At 42.5% G+C, this 25,983-nt stretch overlaps 2 long non-coding RNA genes across 2 annotated transcripts in view; one reads left to right on the top strand and one right to left on the bottom strand.

Moving 5' to 3' along the window:
- Nucleotides 1–23,611, top strand: LOC120523142. The gene is made up of 3 exons (XR_005632563.1): nucleotides 1–102; nucleotides 19,364–19,447; nucleotides 23,570–23,611. It is a non-coding gene; the product is annotated as an uncharacterized LOC120523142 (long non-coding RNA).
- Nucleotides 15,703–25,983, bottom strand: part of LOC120523141 — a 57,631-nt gene continuing 47,350 nt past the window's right edge. The window contains exon 4 of the long non-coding RNA XR_005632561.1: nucleotides 15,703–17,886. This is a non-coding gene — a long non-coding RNA (uncharacterized LOC120523141). The remainder of the gene's footprint in view (nucleotides 17,887–25,983) is intronic.

Genomic DNA, 25,983 nt, shown 5'->3' with positions numbered 1-25,983 from the left:
CCCGCGCACGCTCCTGCTGGCTGCACGGGTATCTGCTAGTCCTTGAATTGCTCAAATGAAAATAGTGGAGCTACGGTGTACAAAATATGGATGATACTGTTGGTAAATAAGATTTAATTTTCAACATGTCTCTATTCGTTTTTTCATTTATATTTATTTATCATTATTTGTACTTTGTCAGAACAGTAAATGTTTTACAACCGACCCTTAAAATGTGTTTAGATCAAGGCTAGATAAAATTTCTTAATCCCATTGGGAAATTTAAATATGTACAGTAGCGGAAACATAAAAAACAAGGATACACACTCTTACGACCAACAATTTAGTCAATCAATAAATAAAGCGTATTGTGAAAAAATTGCAAAATAAATTTACAGAGTGAGCAGCATTTTCTCTGGGGCATTAGGAGGAAGGATTGAATTGTCTGATAGCCATAGGCAGAAAAGATTCCCACAGGCGCTTCGTAGCACACCTTGGAGAAATTAGTCTGGCTAAAAGTGCTCCAAGAGAGTGCCACCTGGAAGGGATCGAGGAGATTTTTTCATAATGGCATCCAATTTAGCCACCATCGTGTTTTCCCAGTGTATCCAGGGTTTGCCCTGTGATGGAACAGGCTTTCTTGATAAGTTTGTTCAGGCATTGTGCAACATTTAAACTCGAGTTGCTTCCGAAAGGGACTGCAGCATAGAAAATACTCTGGCAACTATGGACTGATAAAACATTTCCAGCAGCTTGCCTCGGACATGAAAATACCTGCGTCTTCTTAGGAAGTGCAGCTTGCTCTGGCCTTTTTTGTGCAGCGCCACTGTATTGTCAGACCAGTCCATTTTGCAGTTTATTTCTGCCAAGGAGAGTTTATTTATTGTAAGGAGACTTAATAAAAATCAATACACATGTAGCACACCTGAGTGGTTAGCAATAAACTAGAAACATCACTAGACCGTTTAAAAGGACAGTTTTTGATCAATGGCACTACTCCCACATACGACAATGAATTGATTTAAGTTGCTATAAAGATTGATAGGTATATTTCTGAAACTAGTATTGAGCAGGCTTAATGAATTCTTAAGAAATACTAGAGACAGTCTCATGTCATTATTTTTTCTTACATTTCAGTGTCAAAATAAGTATTGTTTATATATGTGAAGATGTTTTAAATGAGTTCCAATCAGAGATTGTTTCTGTTTCTGTGAGTATGTAAATGTGTACATGCGTGCATGTGTATGTGAATGGTGCCAAATGAATACATAAAGTACCTTGTGGTGAGGCATACTGTATATATAATTTTATATAGTACCTTTTACAGAAAACAGCAAAACACTAATTTACAAATAAATACAAGATGTATTTATTTGTGAATTTATGTTCCTGTGCAAAGCAAAAGCCCTATTTTTTTACCTTTCATAATTTTAAGGATGGACGGTTAATGGTGTTTAATGAACTTGATGGCCAAAGGTTAGATTTCAGAATTCTGATTTAGGATAACAAGTACTTGTGTGCCAATTTGGAAATCAGTTGTTTAAAAGACAAAACCACATCAAGATTAAACAAATAGAGATTGAGCCTTCTAGATACTGAAGTAAAACAAAATATTCTTAAAACCCAGTTAATCCAAATCAGGGCTGAAGCAGGTAAAATCTATATTCTAAAACAGTTTAATACACTGTGTGTTTGTTTTTTTTTTTAGTTTTCAAATTGGGGTTTATTGGTTTCTTGCTCTTCTCTCTGTCCGTGGATCTTCTTGCCAGGTTACTCAGTTTGGCTTGATGGACAACCCTTGGAAGAGTTTTAGAAATGATTTTACACCCTTAACATGATCTGTGCTTCACCACAATTTGATCACAAAGGTCCAGAGAAACTTCTATGGACTTCCTGTCTTGCTTTTTGTCTTGGCATGTAATGTGAATTGTGGGACCCTTTATGGAAAGGTGGGTGCCTTTCTAAAGTATGTCCAGTCAATTTAGTTTGACACATGTAGACTTCAATCAGATTCTAGACACATCTCAAGCATAATTAAAGAAAACAGGATACACCTGATCACAATTTGGATTTCCACAGCAAAGGGTCTAAAAAATTATATATATATATTTTTTTTTTTTATTAATTTTATTACAATCAATACATAGCAATCAAGTTTTACAAAAAAAAATTATGCTAAGAACAGATCGATCCCCACCCTTGAGAGAGAGAGCAAGCCAAATGGTGTAAAATTTAAGGCTTTAAAAATACCTAAATCAACAAATTCTCTGTGCTTTATAAACTCATTTCAAAATATTACTGATTAGATCCTGCCATGTTTTGAAAAAGTCTGCACAGATCCTCTAACTGAGTATTTGATTTTTTCCAATTTTAAATAATATAACACATCAGTTTCCCACTGACTTAAAAGAGGAGAGTTTGGGTTCTTCCAGTTTATCAGAATAAGTCTGCGTGCAACAGTGTAGTGAATGCAATCACAATTTGTTTGTCTTTCTCCACTTTAAGACCCTCTGGAAGAACCCCAAACACAGCTGTTAATGGGTTAGGAGGGATTGTGAGTCCAAGACTGTCTGAGAGGTAATTAAAAATTTTTGTCCAGAATAATGTTAATTTGGTGCAGGCCCAGAACATGTGACCTAGTGAGGCTGGGGCTTGGTTGCAACGTTCGCAGGTTGGATCATGCCCTGGAAACATTTTGGAGAGTTTTAGTCGAGACAGATGTGCTCGATATATAATTTTGAGTTGTATAATTGTATGCTTTATGCATATGGAGCTTGAGTGAATTCTCTGCATTGCTACTTTCCACTCCTTTTCTGATATATTAATTGAGAGGTCATTTTCCCCGTGTCCTCTTGGATCTTTGAAAGGAAGGGATTGTAAAAGGATTTTATATATTGTAGAGATGGAGTCTAACTCCTTGAAATTGAGCAATAATTTTTCCAGCGTGGATGAGGGTGCAAGATGAGGAAAATCTGGAAGGTTCTGTTTAACAAAGTTCCTGATTTGAAGATAGTGAAAGAAATTTGTAGCTGGAATGTTAAATTTGGAATGTAATTGTTCATAGGATGCAAAGACGTTGTCTATATAAAGATCTCTAAGCAAGTTAATTCCAAATTTTTCCAGATATTAAAACTGCATATGTTTGTGAGGGTTGAAAGAGGTGGTTCTTTTGCAGGGTGCCACAGAAAGAAGCTTCTCCGTCTTAAAATGCTTTCTACATTGGTTCCAGATTCTAAGTGAGTGGAGCACAATTGGGTTATTAGTGTATTGCCGATAACGTGTGTTTATTGGAGCACAAGCAAGGAATACAAAGAAGTACTGCAGGATTTTACTTCTATTGCGGTCCATGCCTGTGTATGTTCTTCTATTTGTGTCCAGGTTCTTATCGACTGTATATTTGCCCAGTAATAAAACTGGAAGTTAGGTAGAGCCATGCCACCTTCTGCCTTTTGTCTTTGTAGGGTCGCTCTTTTGATGCGTGGATGTTTAGAATTCCAAATAAATGAGGTTATTGTTGAATCTAATTGCTTAAAGAACGATTTATTAATGTATATTGGTATGTTTTGAAATAAAAAAAGGAGCTTAGGAAGAATATTCATCTTAACAGTGTTAATTCTTCCAGCTAGTGTGAGATGAAGGGTTGACCATCTATGCAAGTCTTGTTTAATTTTTTCCATGCAGACGATAAATTTTGTTGATAAAGAGCTTTATGTTTACTTGTGATGTTTACCCCGAGGTATTTAAACTGTTCTGCAATGATAAAAGGAAGGGTGTCTAATCTAATATTATATGCTTGCGAATTCACCGGAAAGAGTACACTTTTATTCAGATTAATTCTGAGACCAGAGAGCTTTTGAAATTCTGTGAGTGCTGCTAAGACTGCAGGCACAGAATTTTCTGGGTCCGATATATACAGTACCATGTCATCTGCATATAATGAGATTTTCTGTTCCAGTCCTTCTCTGCTAATCCCCTTTATCTGATCAGTATTTCGACAATGTATTGCCAGTGGTTCAATGGCAATTGCAAACAGCAGTGGTGACAAAGGGCATCCTTGTCTTGTGCCACGCTCTAGTTTAAAGTAGTCTGAGCAAATGTTATTGATGCAAACTGAAGCTTCTGGGTTAGTATACAGTAATTTAATCCATGCACAAATGTTCGGCCAAACCCAAACTTCTCCAAAATAGTAAAAGGTATTTCCATTCAATCATGTCGAATGCTTTTTCTGCATCCAATGATAATAATATTTCTGGGGTGTTTGATTTAGTTGGTGAGTATATTACATTAAACAGGCGTCAAGATTTGAAGATAAGTGTCGGCCCCTAATAAATCCAGTTTGGTCTTGTGATATTACTGAGGGAGCACTTTCTCCATCCTTCTAGCTATGATTTTAGAGAGTATTTTAACGTCGTTATTCAGAAGTGAAATTGGTCTGTATGATGCACATTGTAATAAGTCCTTATTTTGTTTTGGAAAGACAGTGATTAGTGCTTGGCGAAAGGTTTGTGGAAGAGATTGGTTATCTCTGGCTTCTGTAAATGTTGCTAATAGGAGGGAGCTAGCTGAGCGGAGAATTTCTTGTAAAACTCTGCAGGGTAGCCGTCAGGGCCTGCTGCTTTTCCACCTTGGAGTGACTTTATAGCATCCAGTAATTCTGATAATGACAGAGGTTTATCGAGTTCCTCCACACTAAAAGCGTCAATTTGTGGTATCTGTAATTTATCCAGAAATGCATTAGATTGTATATTGTCTTCTTTAAACTCAGTAGTATATAGGGATTTATAGTAGTCTCTAAAAGTGTACATTATATTTTTGTGTTCGATGATTTTATCTCCATTCGTGTTAGTAATTACGAGATTGCGTTGCATATCTTGCTTGTGAATTTGTTGCGCTAAAAGCTTATTAGCTTTCTCTCCATGTTCATAATAATGATGTCTGGATTTGTAAATTAGTTGTTCGGTTTCTTTAGTTGTCAAGAGGTTTAATTCTGAATGTAGAGCCTGCCTCCTCTTATGTAGAGTCTCGCTTGGTAGTCTGGCATGTTCTTCATCTATTTTAGTAATTTCGCTTTTTATCTCTGCTACTTTCTCTGCTTCGGATTTATTTCTGTGGGAAAGATATGAGATAATCTGTCCTCTTAAGAAGGCCTTAAGAGTTTCCCAGAGTATTCCTGCAGAGATCTCAGGGGATGTATTTGTCTCTAGAAAGAATTCAATTTGTTTGGATATAAATTCAGTACAATTCTCGTCAGCTAATAGAAGCGGATTGAGGCCATCTGCGGGTGAGTGTATGGGGCTTAGTAATTTCAGCTCCAAGATCATCGGAGCATGGTCTGAAATAACAATAGCATCGTATTTACAAGATTTAATCTTAGGCAAGAAGTTATTATCTATAAAGAAGTAATCAATCCTTGAGTAGCAATGATGTACTGGTGAGTAGAAAGAATATGTTCTTGAATTTGGGTTTAAAACCTCCAGGGATCTGATAAGTTGTGATCAGTTATAAACTTTGTAATTATCTTTGCGGTGTTAGTTGCCGTTCCCCCTGTGGAGGAAGTCTTATCTAAAAGTGGATTTAGAACACAATTAAAGTCCCCAGCCATTATAAGTTTATGAGTGTTCAGATTGGGAATGGATGCAAATAAATTTTGTATAAATTCCTTATCATCAACATTAGGTGCATAAACATTTATCAAAATCATTTTACAGTTAGATAAGTCTCCCATGACCATCACATATCTCCCTTCAGGATCCAATACTACATCTGATGCTACAAATGGTACTGTTCTATGTATGAGAATTCCCACCCCTCTAGTTTTCTTTGTAAAACTAGAATGGAACATTTGGCCAGTCCAGTCTTTTGCAGCCGGAACTGATCCTTACTTAGTAAGTGGGTTTCCTGTAAAAATACTATTTTAGCATTTAGACCTGTTAGGTGAGAAAGTACTTTCTTTCTCTTTAATTCGTGATTCAGGCCTTTAACATTCCAGCTTACGAAGTTAACTGTCCCATCATGGAGACACTGATTCTGAGTTTTTGATGTCATTTATAGTCTTAACTGGAAGTGAAATAGTTTAGGTCTTAATTTCCTATTCCCCAAGAGTTGTTGCCATGCAGCTTATTATTACGTTGATAGTTATAATTATAAAGATTGAGATGATAGATTAGATATAGATCAAGCCTGCTCTCTTTCTCTTCCCCTTAACCCCCACCCTCCCTTTTTGCCTCCCCAGGTGAGGCTAAAACCCACTTCATGCAGTCCCAGTCCTCTGACATACCCAGAGACAGAGCACGTCCAAAGCACATCAAGCCCCCATGCAGTGGCGCTTTAAGGTTAAAAGATAGAGATATCTGTTACCAATATAGTCTTTAAAAGAGGAAAAAGAAAAAAAAAGATAAAAGAATTTTGCACTTAATATATTGTCACGCACGCGCGAGTAGGAGGCCGCGGATTGATTCGATAACACCTGGGAAACCATTCGCCGCCAGGGAATGGCGGGTATTAACTTTCTCCCTCTGCTTCCTCATAGAAAGAAAGACCTTCCTGCACCATAGGCTGGATTGACCGCAGTGCGTACTTCCGCCCTTCCTCCGCCATCTTGCCCTGGCGTCATCCTTCCCATCCTCCCTTGCGGTCCTTCCCGCATTCCTCCACTTCCGGCTCCTCCCCAATAAAATGGCGCGACGCCAGGAGTCGGCGCGCGCATATGAACTGTTTGTTTATAATTTTGACCTGTTTTTGCTGTGTACAATATACGGGCCGGAAACCCCAACCCTTGCTGTCTCCTCGGTCCTTTACATCTGGCGTAGTCGGCAGGATAGAGATCCCGAATGACGGAGGGACAGGACCTCAACACGTGCTGCAGGAATGAATGACCAGCTCCAGGCGCTGCAGCTGCGCAAGCCGCCACCACCGGGAGCTGGAGGCCACGAGGCCAGGTTAGTGGAAGCCCAACGGGCGAGACCAGACCCGCCCAGGCAGCCGCCTCCTTTAGTCCGATGGGCCCTTCGGAGGACGCCGATGCCTACCTGGGCATGTTTGAGAGGACGGCCACCCGGAACGAGTGGCAGCGGTCCGAGTGGGCGTCCATCCTGGCGCCATACCTGAAGGGACCCGCGCTGCGGCCTATTATGACCTCCCTGAGGAGGAGGCCGCTATTACGACCTCCTCAAGCCCGAAATACTGGCCCGCTACGGCATTAGCCGGGCCAGCAGGCGGCGAATGGCGGAACTGGGTCTTTGACCCGAAAAGCCCTTCGCGCCCAGGCGTTGAGTTCTGGGGCAAGATGGGCGCTGGCTACGGCCAGAGGCCCGACGGGCGGAAAGTGGTCGGCGGGTGGCCTGTGAAGGCCTGGTCAATCGCGATGCCCAGTTCCCTCGCCCAGCAGGTCGGGGACACGCCTATCAGAACATGTCGGGCCTCCTCGGCGTCCTGGAGCGTCAGTTGGCGGTCCTCCGACTTGGGGGTCAGAAAAGCCTGCTCGCGGGAACCGGCAGGGACGGGCGGCCACCCCGAGCCCCTCGACGCTGCAGAAGCGCCAGCCAGAGCCAGAGAGAGGCCGGTCCGCCGCTGTTTCAAGTGTGGCGAGACCGGTCACCTGCTGCCAAACTGCCCCATCACATCGCCCGGAGCCTATGGACTGCAGCTGGACATCGACGGAGAGGTATTGTACCCCGCCGCATCCCTTGGCGAGTCCGAATACGGGAGTGGTGTTGCTAAATGGGCGCGCCGTGGTGGCTTTGTTTGATTCCGGCAGCAACATTACCATTGTTGCTCGCCGCTTTGTCTTACCGCAACAGTGGTTAAAACAGCATTTGTTGGTCACCTGTGTGCATGGGGGACTAGGTCATATCGTTCCGCTCACTGCTATGTCACCTGGAAGGGGAACCAATCCAAATGACGGTCGCTGTGTTACCTGACCCCCTTCCCAGTGATTTGGGACAAGACTGGTCTAAAAGAATCAGCGGTAAGCCATTCGCGCTCCCGGGCCTCGTTGGATCTTGTTATGAGGGGAAAAGGCACCCCTCCCGCGGCCTCCACGCCGTGCACAAGGGCAGGCCCTATGGGCGCTGGTGTCTCGGGGACCTTTCCGTGGCTACGGACCTTGACCCGGAAGATTCCGCGGAGAAGGGACTAGCCAGGAACTCTTCCCGGCCCAGGCCCCAAGACCCTCTCGGCGCCTGGACCATCAATTTCGGTCCACGCCGCCTCCTTTAAGAGGGAGCAGTGGAATGATGACTCCCGCGCTTTGCCGGAATGCGTCGTTCTGCCTAACAGCTCAACAGCGGACGGATCCACACCGGGAACCCTTCTTTGTCCTTGAGAATGATCTGTTGTACCGAAAGTGGCTACCCATGAGGGCGAGGTGCGAAGTTGTTGCTAATTCCGCGTACCTTCCGGCGGAGATATGCGAGCTGGCACATGCTCACCTCCTAGGCCCACCTCGGGGCGAAAAACACTGGAGAGGATTAAGCTCCGCTTTTACTGGCCTGGGATCAATGAGGAGGTCCGGCGGTTCTGTCAATCCTGTCCGAGTGCCAGACCCGCCAGATTCCTAGGAGGGACCGTGCTCCTCTAGTCCCTATTCCCCTCGTGGACATCCCTTTGAAAGGATAGGGGTCGATTTGGTGGGACCCTGGAGCCCTCCACCCGTGGCCACAAGTATATCCTAGTCATGGTGGACTATGCCACCCGGTACCCAGAGGCGGTTCCCCTGCGCTCCGCTAATACTAAAAGCATCGCACGGGAACTGGTTAATTTGTTTTCACGCGGGGCATACCCAAGGAGGTCCTCACGGACCAGGGTACGCCCTTCACTTCGGATACGCTCAAGGAGGTAGCCAAATTACTGCAGATAAAGCACCTGAAAGCGTCGGTCTATCACCCGCAAACTGACGGGTTGGTCGAACGGTTTAATCAGACGCTTAAGCAGATGCTCCGCAAGGTAGTCAGCGCTGACGGCAGGAACTGGGACCAGCTCCTCCCGCCGTGCTTTTGCCTACCGGGAGGTACCCCAGGCCTCTACAGGCTTCTCCCCTTTGAATTACTATATGGGCGACAACCCCGGGAATCCTCGACATCCTAAAAGAAGGCTGGGAGGCCGAGGCTCTTCCCTCCTCTAACATTTTGAGTACGTGGCGCAACTGCGCCGACCGACTCACAAAGATCAGGCCCCTCCTAAAAGAGCACGCGGACTCGTGCGCAAGCAGCGCAGGCCCGGTGTTACAACCGCAACTCCGTCCTCAGGGAGTTCCGCCCGGGGGACCGAGTTATGGTGCTCGTCCCGACCTCCCACTCGAAGCTGCTCGCTCACTGGCAAGGGCCTTACGAGGTTAAGGAGAGAAAAGGACTCGTCGACTATTTGGTGAAACAGCCCAATCGTCGACCGAGTGAGAGGATCTATCATGTCAACCTGTTAAAGCCCTGAGAGATAGAGAGGAGCTCCCAGCTCCGTAGGTCACTCTCCCTTTCGCAAGCACAACTGCCCTTAACCTGGCGAAGAGCTGACCCCAAGCAGCGGCAGGAGTTAGCCCAAACACTCCGAGCCATCCCGAGGTAGTGAGCGAGTCACCCGGCGGACCGCTGATTGAGCACGATATAGTCACGGAGCCCGGGGTAATCGTCCGGGAGAGGCCCTACCGACTCCCGGAGGCAAAACGCGCAGAGGTCGAACTGGAGGTGAAACGTATGTTGGACATGGACATAATTGAAGAGAGCCATAGTCCCTGGTCCAGCCCTATTGTCCTCGTCTCCAAGCCAGGCGGCTCCTGGAGGTTCTGTAATGACTTTAGACGTCTGAATCAGATCTCCAAGTTCGATGCCTACCCCATGCCCGCATTGACGACCTCCTTGGCGGCTGGAGTGCGGCTCGATATCTGACTACCCTTGACATGACAAAAGGGTATTGGCAAATTCCTTTAACGGCATCCGCAAAGGAGAAAACGGCCTTTAGCACCCCTAGCGGGCACTGGCAGTACAAGGTCCTCCCATTTGGGCTGCACGGGGCCCCGGCGACCTTCCAACGTCTGGTAGATAGAGTGCTGAAGCCCCACCAGTCCTATAGTGCCGCCTACCTGGATGACGTTGTCATCTATTCCGGCACCTGGGAGGAGCATCTACTGCAGGTCGCAGCTGTCCTCCGAACACTGGCTAAAGCCGCCTCCGCATAAACCCCGGAAGTGTTTTTGGATTAAAGGAGGCCAAATATTTAGGCTACCTCGTGGGACAAGGACAGGTGCGGCCACAGAGCTCCAAAGTTAAAGACATCTTAGAATGGCCCGTCCGTACCAAGAAACAGGTGCAGGCTTTCTTGGGGCTTGCGGGTTACTACCGCCGGTTTGTTCCCGTTTCTCGAAGAGCAGCACCCTTGACTGACCTGACAAAAGGGCGCCCTATACGTGGTGTGGACCGACAAAGCAGAACAGCGTTCAGTGACCTAAAGAAGGCCCTAACGTCGGCACCTGTGTTACGGACGCCCGATTTTGGGCTCCGTTTATTCTCCAGACCGACGCCGGACACAGGCCTGGGTGCCGTGCTGAGCCAAAGCGTCGATGGTGTCGAGCACCCTGTGATGTACCTTAGCGGAAACTGATGGACCGGGAGACCGGTGCACGCGGCAGTGGAGAGGGAGGCCTTGGCCATTAAGTGGGCAGTGACCCACCTCCGTTACTACCTGCTGGGTCGCGAATTCGCTCTGGTGACTGATCACGCTGCACTTCAGTGGATGTCCCTACACAAAGAGTCGAATCCGCGGGTCACCAGGTGGTTCCTGGACTTACAGCCGTATAAGTTCACTGTCACTTATCGGCGGGCACCCTTCAGGCCAATGCCGATGCCCTCTCTCGTATTCACGACCTCTCGGTTAGGTCCGCCCGACCTGGCGGTCCTGGGCTAAGGGGGATCGTGTCACGCACGCCAGTAGGAGGCAGCGATTGATTCGATAGCACCTGGGAAACCATTCGCCAGGGAATGGTGGGTATTAACTTTCTCCCTCTGCTTCCTCATAGAAAGAAAGACCTTCCTGCACCATAGGCTGGATTGACCGCGGTGCGTACTTCCGCCCTTCCTCCGCCATCTTGCCCTGGCGTCATCCTTCCCATCCTCCCTTGCGGTCCTTCCCAGCATTCCTCCACTTCGGCTCCTCCCCAATAAAATGGCCGCGACGCCAGGAGTCGGCGTCGCGCATTATGAACTGTTTGTTTATAATTTTGACCGGTGTTTTTGCTGTGTACAATATACGGGGCGGAAACCCCAACCCTTATTGCTGTCTCCTCGGTCCTTCACAATATACATATATATATATATACACATATATATATATATATATATATATATATATATATATATATATATACATATACATACACACATACAGTGGTGTGAAAAACTATTTGCCTCCTTCCTGATTTCTTATTCTTTTGCATGTTTGTCACACAAAATGTTTCTGTTCATCAAACACATTTAACCATTAGTCAAATATAACACAAGCAAACACAAAATGCAGTTTTTAAATGATGGTTTTTATTATTTAGGGAGAAAACAAATCCAAACCTACATGGCCCTGTGTGAAAAAGTAATTGCCCCCTGAACCTAATAACTGGTTGGGCCACCCTTAGCAGCAATAACTGCAATCAAGCATTTGCGATAACTTGCAATGAGTCTTTACAGCTCTGGAGGAATTTTGGCCCACTCATCTTTGCAGAATTGTTGTAATTCAGCTTTATTTGAGGGTTTTCTAGCATGAACCGCCTTTTTAAGGTCATGCCATAGCATCTCAATTGGATTCAGGTCAGGACTTTGACTAGGCCACTCTAAAGTCTTCATTTTGTTTTTCTTCAGCCATTCAGAGGTGGATTTGCTGGTGTGTTTTGGGTCATTGTCCTGTTGCAGCACCCAAGATTGCTTCAGCTTGAGTTGACGAACAGATGGCCGGACATTCTCCTTCAGGATTTTTTGGTAGACAGTAGAATTCATGGTTCCATCTATCACAGCATGCCTTCCAGGTCCTGAAGCAGCAAAACAACCCCAGACCATCAAACTACCACCACCATATTTTATTGTTGATATGATGTTCTTTTTCTGAAACGCTGTGTTCCTTTTACACCAGATGTAACGGGACATTTGCCTTCCAAAAAGTTCAACTTTTGTCTCATCAGTCCACTAGGTATTTTCCCAAAAGTCTTGGCAATCATTGAGATGTTTCTTAGCAAAATTGAGACGAGCCCTAATGTTCTTTTTGCTTAACAGTGGTTTGCGTCTTGGAAATCTGCCATGCAGGCCGTTTTTGCCCAGTCTCTTTCTTATGGTGGAGTCGTGAACACTGACCTTAATTGAGGCAAGTGAGGCCTGCAGTTCTTTAGATGTTGTCCTGGGTCTTTTGTGACCTCTCGGATGAGTCGTCTCTGCGCTCTTGGGGTAATTTTGGTCGGCCGGCCACTCCTGGGAAGGTTCACCACTGTTCCATGTTTTTGCCATTTGTGGATAATGGCTCTCACTGTGGTTCAGTGGAGTCCCAAAGCTTTAGAAATGGCTTTATAACCTTTACCAGACTGATAGATCTCAATTACTTCTGTTCTCATTTGTTCCTGAATTTCTTTGGATCTTGGCATGATGTCTAGCTTTTGAGGTGCTTTTGGTCTACTTCTCTGTGTCAGGCAGCTCCTATTGAAGTGATTTCTTGATTGAAACAGGTGTGGCAGTAATCAGGCCTGGGGGTGGCTACGGAAATTGAACTCAGGTGTGATACACCACAGTTAGGTGATTTTTTAACAAGGGGCAATTACTTTTTCACACAGGGCCATGTAGGTTTGGATTTTTTTTCTCCCTAAATAATAAAAACCATCATTTAAAATCTGCATTTTGTGTTTACTTGTGTTATATTTGACTAATGGTTAAATGTGTTTGATGATCAGAAACATTTTGTGTGACAAACATGCAAAAGAATAAGAAATCAGGAAGGGGGCAAATAGTTTTTCACACCACTGTATATACACATACATACATACACATACATATACTCTTCAGCAATTTTAGTGCATTAAGATGACATCCCCAGATAATAAACCCAGGTGATGGTGTTAAAGATGTGTCCAAAACAAGCATAACAAGTCTTAATGCAGTAATAGCAATAACAGTAAACCAAGGGTATGATATTGAACAGTCTCATTTAGGGTACACATGAAATAATTAGAAAAGAAAAAGAGGAGGAAAACGTAATTAAGCACAATAAAACATAAACATTTAGCGCCCTAGTAATACTAAGTAATAATAAGTAATAAGTAAGTAATAATAATAATAAGTAAGTAATAATAAGAATATGAGAATATATGCTGATAAAAAAACCCGTATTTTAAAACAAATAGATCAGACAGTAGATTATTAATCCTAGCTTTATCATTTACCGCCATGACTCACAATTATGTATCAGAATAGTCCCGGGATCAGCTTTCTTAACTCATTTTCTGCCTCCTCCTTGCTAGCGAAAACATAGAAATGACCCTGCCATTCCACTTTCAGTTTTGCCGGATACAGGAGGCCGATTTGACATTGGCTTGCCGTAGCCGCTGTTTAATATTATAGAAGGCTGCGCGTTTAATAGCTGTTGCTGGAGAGAAGTCAGGGAAGACGCGAATGTGGCAATTTTCATATATAATATTTTCCTTTTTTCTGAGGAGTTCCATCACCTCTAACTTAAATGATAATCGTTCAAAACGAACTATAAAAGATCTTGGTCGGGGTCTGACGGTGTTTGATCCGCGCGTGTAAGCCGCTGCTATCTCAGATTCTGCTTTAAAGTCGCCCCCGATTATTTTAGAAAAAAGTTCAGTTGCGAATTTCACAGGGTTTAAACTTTCTCGCCTTCAATTCTGACATTATACCTTCTACTGCCATCTTCTAAAGCAGCCAGTCTGTCTCCAAGTTTTTCTCCGAGTTTTTTACATTCCGAACTGGCATTTACTGCTCTTTCCTCGCACTGGAAGCTAGATGTTCGGCTATTTCGATCCGATTCGTGAATGTCTCACTAAGATGCTCCAATTGATCAGCAAGCGTGCTCAGTTTAGCCGAGTTTTTCTCAATGCGCTCTTCAATTTTGCCCAGCACCTGTCAAAGTTCAAGTTGGACCTCTTGGCAGCCTTTCATTTGCCTGTTGGAATTCCTGTCGCAGCCTTTCATTTGCCTGTTGGATTTCCTGTCGCAGACATTCATTGGCCTGTTTCGTCTCCTGTTTTAATTCCTGTTTCAGTCTCTCAAGTGCCTTTGCCGTTGCTTTCTCATTAGCCTTCTCGCTTTCCTTTATATCTTGCGTGAGCTCAGCGAGCAACACTTTCAGTTCAGATAGCTCAAATGTGCCTTCTTGTGCCGTAGATGAAGCAGCAGACTCTGCTGAAGCCGGTGTCCCGCTGCTCCAGTCCAGCGTAATGCGTAACTGAAGCCGCGGACCTCCCGGCCTTTTCCAGTTTCAGGTAATCCTCTCCAATCGGCGAGCTATCCACATCTGCACTCACGATCGCACCTTCGCTCCCCTTTTCGCTCTCAGCCGGCGACGATGTAGCGGACCGTGGTTCTGAGGAGTCTGTACTTTCGCCCATCTGATCCAGGTCTGTCTCTGACAGGCCGTATCTCGAGCTAGGGCTTGCTGATCGCAGCTTGGATGTAGCTTTAGTCTTCGATTCTTTCGTTCTTTCCTTCTTGTTGGCCATGTTTATATGTGTTTACATATACTGTAGCGGTCCCTCTCGGGTCGAATAAATACAGGATATCTCAGAATAATGAGCAAATAATATGAAAAATAGCACCACTGCTAGCGGAGCTCCACTTCAGACGTCCATCTCCCGCATCGGACGAGACCAACCAAAAATTATATAAATGAGACAGTTTAAGTTTTAGATTTTTAATAAATATGCAAACATTTCTGAATATATGTTTTCACTTTGTCATTATGGGTTACTGAATGTAGATTGATGGGCAAAATGGCAAATTTCTCTTATCATAAATTTACAACACAAAGTGAGCATAAATTGAAGGTATCTGAATACTTTCTGAATCCACTGTGTGCACAGTATATATAAATACATATATATGTGTGTGTGTTTATATAAAGATAAAAAAGACTTGCATCTTCATTTATTCATGGACAAATTCCTCAAAAACAATGACATGAGCCCAGTCCCTAAATATGTGTGCACCATACTGGTCTAATTTTGAGTTCACATATTTTCTGAATTTTACTTTTGTATAACACAGTGGCAGGTAGTCCAACCAATTTCAACCACAGAAGACACAAGGTTAGAAAACAACCTTAGGTTTAACATCATGCCACGCAAGATCCACAAATTTACACAGAACCAATAGATTGGACAATCTAACTTGCACATCTTTGGGGTGAAGGGAATACACGAATATTTGGCGGAAAACCCCCACAGACAGGCAGAGAATATTAAAACACTACAAGTATGGTGCCTAGGCTAGAATTTGAACCCAAAAGTTGGAGCTGTACAATGCATTACTATTTATTCATAAAACCATAGAATTTTTAAATTAGCTTTTTCTATAATATGCATATATGGCTTTTGGAAAGATGGATAATACTGGAGTGGTGGACAACAATCACTGAATACACTCTCCGACAGTCACTCAAATTACAGGTGTCAGTTAACCTAAAACACATATGCTGTGCTTGGAGTATGGGAAGAAAGAAGAGAACCCAAAGAATAAAACACACCGGAACAAAAAGGAGAAAATACCAGAAAAATAATGACCTTACCAACAGTCAAGCCAAGGGTCCCTGAAGAGACATTTTCTGTTGTTTCCCTACGCTGCCCTCGTCCCTCTTTAGAATAAGTGTTACTGCTTTTTCTAAACTGAATGGTACTATATAAAGTAAAGATTGATTGTGTAACACTTTTTAAGTGACTGTCACAAATCAAGAGATGTATTAAAAATGTCATAATTTATTAATTATATGATTTTTTTTTGTTCATTTTGTTCTTATAAAGTGCACTTACACTTTAAAACCCAAAGCACTCCATCCGTAGAAAAAGTAATAGAGTTTACATATACAAAGCTATAAAGTCAAATATGAGTCAAAAAAGGGAAAACAGCTTTGGGTGAACATTTTACATGATAGAACTCTTAAAACATGTACGTCCATCCCATTAATGTATTCCTTTGTCTAGTTCAAGGTTCCTGGAGCTAGTTTCTGTTCTGGCAGTATTAGGCAAAAAGCAGGTGCCAACACTGGACAGTACACAACCCTTCCATCGGGAATGCTCAAACACATTTACACTGAAACTGGACTAGTTGAAAGTTCCTAGGTGACCAAACATAAACATGCACAAGCACATCTTTAGAGTATGGGTGGAAAACCCACATGTGCACAAACTCAACACATACTATGACAGTCTTTTGGAGCTGTGAGCTTGCAGCAGTAACCCCAGCATTTCCATTGTTATCAGCGGAGAATCACTTAGGGTGTGCTTCCACTATCTTTCTCTAGTCATTTTCCATACGATGGAAGAGATGAAATGTGAAGCCAAGTTACTGGAATCGGAGCCACCAGTTATAATGCTCAGCTGAAAAAGATTTCCATAACCTAGTTGCATATCTGGCCGCAAAGTATGTGTGGGAGGACTGGGGTGGAGGAAGGAGGAATGGCATTGCACAGAGGCACTAGCAGGAGTATGCGAGAAAAACACTGAAGAATATAGTGGATGGAGGCATTTAATATTTCACATGAACAGTAGAAAAGAGGCAAGTAAATGGTGGATAGGAATGTCTGACACTTTGCTCAGCGACAGACTGGGCTCAGAAAGTAAACCACAGATGTGGAAACATGTACTGTCTGCTAGAGAGGGCATACAGCAAGAAATATATGGAACCTTGCTCTTCCTCTAACAATTCTGCTAGAATGGGAGCTGCATTGTAAACACAATGTCTTAGGGACAGCAGAAGTGTTAGGAGGGCAAAGGCATTTAAGGGCCACTGGGGCAAATGTAGAGCCTTCTCTGATCCTAGAAGTGTGGTTTGCCATTCCACAGCCTAAGGCATATTGAGTGTGAAATTAGGAGGGGAGTTCTTCATTAAGGCTCGACTGTGACTGCTACTATACCAATCTGAGTGATGAAGGAGTTGAGCGAGAAGGAAAAGCTCTCAATTTACCAATCAATTTACGTCCCTACCCTACCTGAGCTTTGGTTAATGTCTGAAAGGACAAAATCGTGGGTACAAATGGCCAAAATGAGCTTTCACTGCAAGGTGGCTGGGCTATCCCTTAGAGATAGGGTTAAAATCACAGACATCCAGGGGAGGCTTGGAGTAGAGCCGTTGATCCTCTCCATGAAGCGGAGCCAATTGAGTTGGTCTGGGCATTTGATATGAATGCCTCCCTGTGAATATTTTATGATCATGACCAGCTGGGAGGAGACCCTGGGGAAGCCAGGGCTCAATGAGATGATTATATATTCCAGATAGCCTGGTAACACCTTGGGATCCCACAATATGAGTGAGCTAGTGAGTGTGGCTGGGGAAAGGGACATATGGGCCTCACTGGACTTTTGTCTCTGCGACTCAATCCCTGATAAGTAATAGAAAATGAATGAATGAACATTCGTTTTAGCTTTCTAGAATTCTGCAGACTATAAAAGAAAGAAAAGAAATAAAACTAAATAGAGTAATGGTAGAACTGTGGCTGTGCTGTAGCATCATTGTTGCCTTTTTACAGAGTGTCAAATAACAAAATAGGTCTTTACAGACTTGAGTCTAAAACAGAACTGATTTGAAAACACAAAATGGCATTTTTAAAGCCGCTTAGACAAAATGATGTCATCGGGACCGAAACAGGAAGTGACGTCAGCAGGACTTGAACCAGAAGTGATGTCATCAGTCCCAGGTTGAATTTCCCGTAGTTGGTCTGCAGAAGAAAGAGAGAAAGTATCAGTGCACTCTGCCACCCCCGGCATGCAATTGCCCTCTTTCAAGCCCTTTAGCTGCCACCCATGCACACACGTGTGACAAGAGATACTTTGTAAGTCCTGTAGTATCTTAAGCATCACTTTAGCCACAGATTTCACAGAAAGTGCTACCTGCTAAAATTGTGTTGTTATTTTACTGGTGCCTGAAAGATATACAAATTGAAGGAAAATATTAAAACCTAATTAATTCAGATGAAGTTGTTTTACTTAATGACATATTAATTGGAAACTTGGTGTAGAGATTCAGACACAAATCCTTTGTACAGGATTTGGCATTGGGCCAGTTGCCCCCAATTCTGTTGCTGGTAAAACTGAGTTTAAAAGTCTGTATTATGTCCATGTTATGTATTATTGTTCAACCAAAGAACATTTCTGTGACCAGTATTAAAAATATTGAATCCATGAAGATTAAAAAAGTGTTGTAAATAATCATTATCTAAAAATTCTTTCAGCTACTCCTTGCTTCAATTAGGAACTGTTTTGGATAAAGATATGATGGAAACAATTATGTTATATAAAAAAAAAATCACATTTGATTGTTAAAAGCAATTTTCTGCCAGCACCCTAATTATAAACTCATAATAATTTACAGCGTCACTAGGAAAAGTTTGGCGCTTATATGAATTTAGTTTGAGTCCCATACTTAGCTCCTGCACTGCTGAATGATGCTCGTTGTTACAGCTGATAAAGATTGTTTTGCAGACTTATTAAAGTAAAGATCATCATAAACACATATCCTTTACAGTAAGACGGGGTTGCACTAAAGTCAGAATTGGAGGATTCATGAGAAGTTGTTGCTGACATTGTTCCAGAAAAAAAAATCACTAAATTATGCATTTTTTAACTTTTCACTAACATGAAAAAAGACATCCCATATGAAGGATAGCTGTATATCTAGTTTGATTTTCTTTTTAACCCAAATTATAATGCAGTTCTCTCATCCATTTTCTGTACCAGATTTTCCTGACAAAGCTGATAGTAATTTAGAGTCTGAACCTGGTCACAATAGGAATAAAGAAGAACCCAACCTTGAACAGATGTCAGTTCATTAAAACACACTTTCCCAAACCAGGACCAGTTAGAGTCACCATAACAGCAAGTCTTTTGGCTTTGCATGACACACATTTGCAAATTTAGATCATTATTCAGGTGACAAATTCCTAACAATGCATGTAAAAGAAAAGGTTTGTGAAAGCTGAGCTGCAAGCAGGCATCATTTCATCTGTGGTCTACTTTTTCATGCTTTGGTGAATCTGTGATTTTTAGCATTGCTTCAACTAATTCTCTTTCTCACTTTTCATTTGCTGTTTCAAGTAATCACCTAAAAGTGACCAGGCTCCATCTTCTGTGTGAAGCTCAATGGACCTTTTCTAATGGTACATCCTGTATGTTTAGTTTTGGGTTCTGTCCTTTTAGGTATCTGTGTTAGCTACAGTATGAAATTTGAACAAAGAAGGTCATAGGAGTAACATGCTGTCCTGGATCACAGCATAACCCTATGTAAGTCATTTCCTTTTGTGTGCCATATAACATAATCACAATGATGCCCAATGTGAAGGTTGTTTTTCTAAATGAAAAGAACTGTCCCTACATGCAATGTTTAATATTTTTATTGAATATTTTCTTATTTATTATGTTCTATTTTCTTTAGTGCATGTTAATGCAATATAATATAAGCTATTGGGGGTAATAGAACAGTCAATTGCCCTGTAGTTAGGACATAGTGGGTTGGATAATGGATGGAGAACAGTCAAGTGGAAATGGTAAAAGCAGCAACCATACCACTGAAGGACACGTTCACAATATTGTTTTTATTATGTAAAAAATATACATTTGGTTGGGCGGCACGGTGGTGCAGTGTGTAGTGCTGCTGCCTCGCAGTTAGGAGACGCAGGTTCGCTTCCCGGGTCCTCCCTGCGTGGAGTTTGCATGTTCTCCCCATGTCTCCGTGTCTGCATCTCCGGGTGCTCCCATTTCCTCCCACAGTCCAAAGACATGCAGGTTAGGTGCATTGGCGATTCTAAATTGTCCCTAGTGTGTGCTTGGTTTGCGGGTGTGTGTGTGTGTGTGTGTGTGCACCATGTGGTGGGCTGGCACCCTGCTAGGGGTTTGTTTCCTGCCTTGCGCCCTGTGTTGGCTGGGATTGGCTCCAGCAGACCCCCGTTACCCTGTAGTTAGGATATAGCGGGTTGGATAATGGATGGATGGATAGATATACATTTGGTTAAATGTATTTGTTGATTTTCATATATCTCAGGCAGCCACTGTCTTTGTGGAGTTTGGAACTTTTTAAGTCACATAGTGATTTGATTGGCTCTGTGGATGAGTGCAATGGTGTTTCCTACAATATATCTGCACCCAATCTACTGGGATTGGTCCCTGCCTTTCAATGAGGTATATACCCTCTCTGGCCTGCTGCAACTCTGATTTGGACAGAGCTGGAATAGAAAATTCATAAAATAGTTAGCTTTGGAGATTTAGCACAGCTTAGTTGTTGTTGGGAATGTTTTGAAAGCATTAACATTTAGTCATCATTGAAAGGAATGCGGTGGGGTAAAGTGGTTAGGGAGCTTCACTTTAAACCACTAATTAACCAACTTGTTGCATGACCCTGAGCAATCAACTAGACCAAACAGTACCCCAAATGCAAAAAAAGATGTTTACATCAGTAATAAATACTGATGATGTAAATTGGGTAATGTCATCTGCAAAATATGCAATGATAACATCAATCTTTGTTTGATATAGCACCTTTATGTAATAAACATCATACTATACATATCATAAAATATATATGTATATATAAACAGAAGCAAGTTAAGTAACTTACGAAGATTGCACATTCAGTCAAAGTTGGTAACTGAACCAGTAGCCCAGTGGTTTACTGTCCAAAGCCTTAGTCAGCAGGCTACAGTTCAAAATGAGTTGTAAAAACTGAACAGGATTAAAGGATATATTTATGTGTTTTTTACTGAGAATAAAACATAATTTGGAATTTCACATTTGATGTGCATTTGGAAAGAATGCATTGCAGTTTTAATTTAGTCATGTTGCTTTTATAACAATGCAATAATAATTTAAAGGATTAATATAAAACTAATTTTAATAAACCAGTGTAAATCATAGATACATTATCTAATATACAGCCAGGTAAGAAGTATGCAGGATTTATATACAGTATATGTGCATATCTATATGCATAGCAAGTCAGACCCATCTGCTTTAGTAAAGGTCAACAACACAATGAATGAAAGCTTGCCTTTGGGTTTATCTAGCTGCACATTTCAGTGGGTGAAGGACAGCTAGTTTAGTGATGGCATATCTCATTCTATTTGTTTTCCGGAGCCAGTCGTGTGTGCAGCTCTGACCTTTTCTTACTAATTTGATGGCTTTGGTAGCCTGATTTAATTGTGATCATTTCTGATGTGAATTTCAGAAAGTTAAGTTTTATTGCAGATTAACAGAGTCAAGTTAATTGCTCACAAGTGAACAAATGTACTACAGAAGTGTCCTGAAATACTAGGTGTTTGTCTTTATATTTTGTATTGTCTTAGGCTTCTGTTACATGGGAAATTTCTTGACTTAGGTTGTGAAGATTAAAGGAGACTGTAGAGGTTATTAAGCAACTGAGAACTAGGGACCATTATGTCATTATATTGTTGTATTTCGCAGATACAGTATATCACAGTATACTCCTTCATTCACTTTGCAGGTGAATTTCTTCATTCACAATGTGACACCCTCTTAGTCACACTACGAAACTTGACAGGACAATGAGAAGTCATATTAACCCATGTAGGCATCTTGGACAATTTCTGAATGTCCTGTTTTGATCAGGAAAACATAAATGGTCACTATTACTTGGAATCTCAAAATATGTGTTATTTAACAATTAGAATGTTTAACAACTTCAAACTTTGAGACTTCTGTCCATTTCATCAAATATTTATCTAAACCCTGAAATAATTTAAAAGCAGGCTTCTTAGGGATATAACTCTCCAAATATAGTGTTATGTTTTTAGCACAGAATTCCTTTCCTGGCCTATGTTTATATTCCTTTTCCTTGTTTTTATTGTTTATTTCTTAGTTTGGATAATTTATTATGATTATTTCTGTTGTTGTACTGTTCATTTATCATTTAGTTGTTATATGCTTAATATATTATTGTTAATGTTCTATTTAAGAATATTTCAATATTGTGTCTTTAAAAGTATTTATGTTCCTTCGTATCACTGCAAGGGACTGCCCTTAGCTCCATAAAAGAAAGGCTGGGTAGTGTAGCCCCTGTGATTCATTAAATGCGCTTTGGTGGATTGTGAGTTTTTTTTGTATTACTTTGTTTCTTTGAATTGACCGATTTCTTCGACTCTTCATTGCCTTTGTCTACAGATTCTGTATCGGGATCTGTTTGCTTTCAGATTGCGTTGCTGGCAACTCCTTTTGCCTCTTTTTTGCTCTTTTGATCATCTTGTTATATTTTCTTATTTTTGTTAATAAAACATTTATAAAGATTCTTTTTGTGGCCCACCTCTCTGCAAACCAGGGGTTTAGGGCAATCCTTTTCTTTGCAAGGGCATTTTGAATATATTTTGGGGCTCCATATATATATATATATATATATATATATATATATATATATATATATATATATTGTGAACGCTGGCCCCAGCACAGACAGACGGACGACATATTTTTCACCACACACTGTTTATTTACAATATATACAAGTTATAAATTGCACTCACAAAACCCCAGTGCCTTCAGCACCGAATCCCCCAAAAGTCCAGGGCCCACAGTCACTGTGCCATTCCTCTGGCCGCCTCCTGTCCTCTCTCCAGCTCCGTCTTCTGCCTCCCGACTTCCACCAATGACTGGAGGGAGGCGGCCTAAATAATGCCCCGGATGAGCCCCAGGTGTTTCCGGCCTCTTCTCCTTAGCCACGCCCAGCGTGGCGGAAGTGTCGGCTGCTTTCGGGCGTCTTTCCGGCGCCACACAAAGTCTTCCCCGCACTTCCTGGTGTGGCGGAAGTGCGGGCTCCCGGGATAATTAGGCACGGGCGCCGCCTGGCGGTGGCCACGGGTCCCTACAGGGCTGGGCTTCCAAGCCCTGTACCGAGGCCCCTGCCTAACCAGGACGGACGCCCCCACTCAGTCTGGAGGAGGTACACGCCCTCCTCCGGTCTTCCAAGGCGTCCCGGCCGGGCTCCATCCCCGGCCAAAGACCACACAGGGTAAACCGGCATCGGGGCGCCGCCTGGCAGTGACCACGGGTCCCTACAGGGCTGGGCTTCCAAGCCCTGTACCCGTGGTCCCCAATATAACCAGGACGGACGCCCCCTCGCGGTCTGGAGGAGGCACAAGCCCTCCTCTCCTCCTGGCCCCGTCCGGGGACCACAATATATATATATATATATATATATATATATATATATATATATATATATATACACACTAGAGAAATACCTGCGCTTCACAGCGGAGAAATAGTATGTTAAAGAAGTTATGAAAAAGAAAAGGAAACATTTTAAAAATAACATAACCTGATTGTCAATGTAATTGTTTTGTGACTGTTATGAGTGTTGCTGTCATCAAGGATTTGATTATCATTATTTCTTTCAATCAGGTTCGTATTTGGAGGACGTGTTGTGTTCAAGTTATATTCCGTGTTTGTCAACCTTTGTAAAGATAACAGGTTTCATTCATCGAAGTGTTCACTACCCAAATCGCTAAAGGCAAGGAGGGGCGTATTTTGAACGAAAAGGGAGAAAACAGCGAAGGAGCGGAAAATTGAGAAGGAAAACTGTTTAAATAAAGAGCTGGGAAGGTGAATGGAAAGAAGCAGCCAGCGGTAAAGCAAGGAAGACTCTGTAATATGGACAGTTGGGTGCACATAGAAGGAGTAACAATAGGATTGTTAAGCCTTATGATAATGTTCCCGCACGGAGGGTTTAGAGAGACGCACTGGGAAAAGTATAGAATATGGAACCCCATGTGACTGTTCTGCTGTTCTCCTTCAACAGTTCTGTGGCTCTGTGGTATTTGTATGCACCTCTCTAAACTTGCATCACTGGTTCCGCACACAATTCGGTCACGTATAAGGGAACTTTTAATCTCCCCGAAATTGCATGTGCCTGCTAACACTCTGATATGTGACATACAGTAGTTGTCTATATTTTCTCCCCTTGCCTGATTTCTTGAAAAAAATCTGTACCTCTCTACAGTTTCATTTATTTTTGGTTGTAATGTTCATCAAATTTATGTATCATCAAGCTCATGGTTAACTCATCAGGTCTTACATCACTGGTCAGCGCCTGACACAATTCTCTGCCACTCTCTCCAATAAGATAACGGAATAATCTGACTTTAGTGTTTTCCTCTGCCTCCGGCATTGCAAGTTCTGTGAATAATCTGAACGCTTCCTTCCATGTTCTCCATGACTTCGCCAGGTCTTTAGCATTGAGGCTTAATGTGAGCAGCAGTCTCATACCCTTCATTTTAAGGTTTACACCATGCTTTATTTCCGCAGTAGCTGCACTTATGAATATGCTTGGATGCGTCACACACTTCATATTCTTTTGCTACCTTCTCAATTGTGTAATGCGTTTTTTGAACAGGTTTCATTCATCGAAGTGATGAAATCGGTACTCGTGAATCTAAGATGTTTAACAGGCATTCCCGGTATTAAGTTGTGGATTTGCCTGCGAATATTTAGCGGCAGCGTGTCTATGAACGTAATTTAAACTTAAGCTTTACACCTTGCTTTCCTATTGATATGTGTACAAAAAGTTTGATCAGTGTCAGAGGGTTGTTACATCACACACTGCATGCACGGGTTTACCTTTCCCAGTCCTGCAAAGTCAGTTCACGTGAGCCGCTTGGAGTACATGCATCGAAGGTTCTCAGCTGTGATTGTGCTATGTTGTGCGATCTTGCAATGTCCACGGCTTTATTTAATGTTAGCTAAGACTCTGCACTTAAAAGTTTCTCTTGCACTTTCGCTGAGTTTGTGCCTGACCATCTCATCTTCGTTTGCATTATGTAAATCACTTTGAGCTACTTTTTGTATGAAATTGTGCTATATAAATAAATGTTGTTGTGAGGAATGAGCCTGCCAAATTTCAGCCTTCCACCTACACGGGAAGTTGGAGAATTAGTGATGAGTCAGTGAGTGAGTGAGACAGTCAGTCAGTCAGTAAGGGCTTTGCCTTTTATTAGTATATACCTGTGAAACCATATGTTTGTGTAGTTATTTTTATATATTTTAAGCCCTTATAAACTCTCCCACACTGTTAACATTATTAGAGCCCTCTAAAAATGAAATAACACCCTTTAGTCAAAAGTTTAAACTGTGCTCCATGACAAGACAGAGATGACAGTTCTTTCTCACAATTAAAAGAATGGAAATAGATCTTCTCTTCAGGAGCAGAGAATTTCAGAGAGAGAGAGCGCTTGCAAAGAAAAGCAAACAATCAAAAAATCAATACTTGTGCTTTTAAATTTGCCGCGGTATTTTTTAGAGGAGCGTCAGTATCTTCTAAGCAAACAGCCTCTGTGCAAACAACCCCTCTGCTCACATCTCCTCCGTCAGGCGCAGAGAACGTCAGTGAGAGAGAGCGAGATTAAAGCAAACCATCAAAAAATCAATAAGTGTGCTTCTGTAAGCACCGCTATAAAGCGGCATTTCTTAGAGGTGCGTCTGTATCCACTAGGCAAACAGCTTCTGTGCAAACAGCACCTCTGCTCACAGCCCTCCGTCAGGCGCAGAGAATGTCAGAGAGGGTGAGATAGAGGCAGAGACAAGCAAACAATCAAGCTACGCGCGGGATGCATATCTTGTAGCATTGAGGAGTTTTAGTTAATATGTAATACATGCTCTGATTGGGTAGCTTCTAAGCCATCCGCCAATAGCGTCCCTTGTATGAAATCAACAGGGCAAACAAACTGAGGAAACGTGTAGCATGAATTAAAAGACCCATTGTCCGCAGAAATCAGCGAACCAGTGAAAAATCCGTGATATATATTTAGATGTGCTTACAT

The sequence above is a fragment of the Polypterus senegalus genome, chromosome 2, assembly GCF_016835505.1.
Source record: "Polypterus senegalus isolate Bchr_013 chromosome 2, ASM1683550v1, whole genome shotgun sequence".
In the NCBI taxonomy this organism is placed as follows: domain Eukaryota; kingdom Metazoa; phylum Chordata; class Cladistia; order Polypteriformes; family Polypteridae; genus Polypterus; species Polypterus senegalus.
This window is presented reverse-complemented; position numbering and strand designations above follow the sequence as displayed.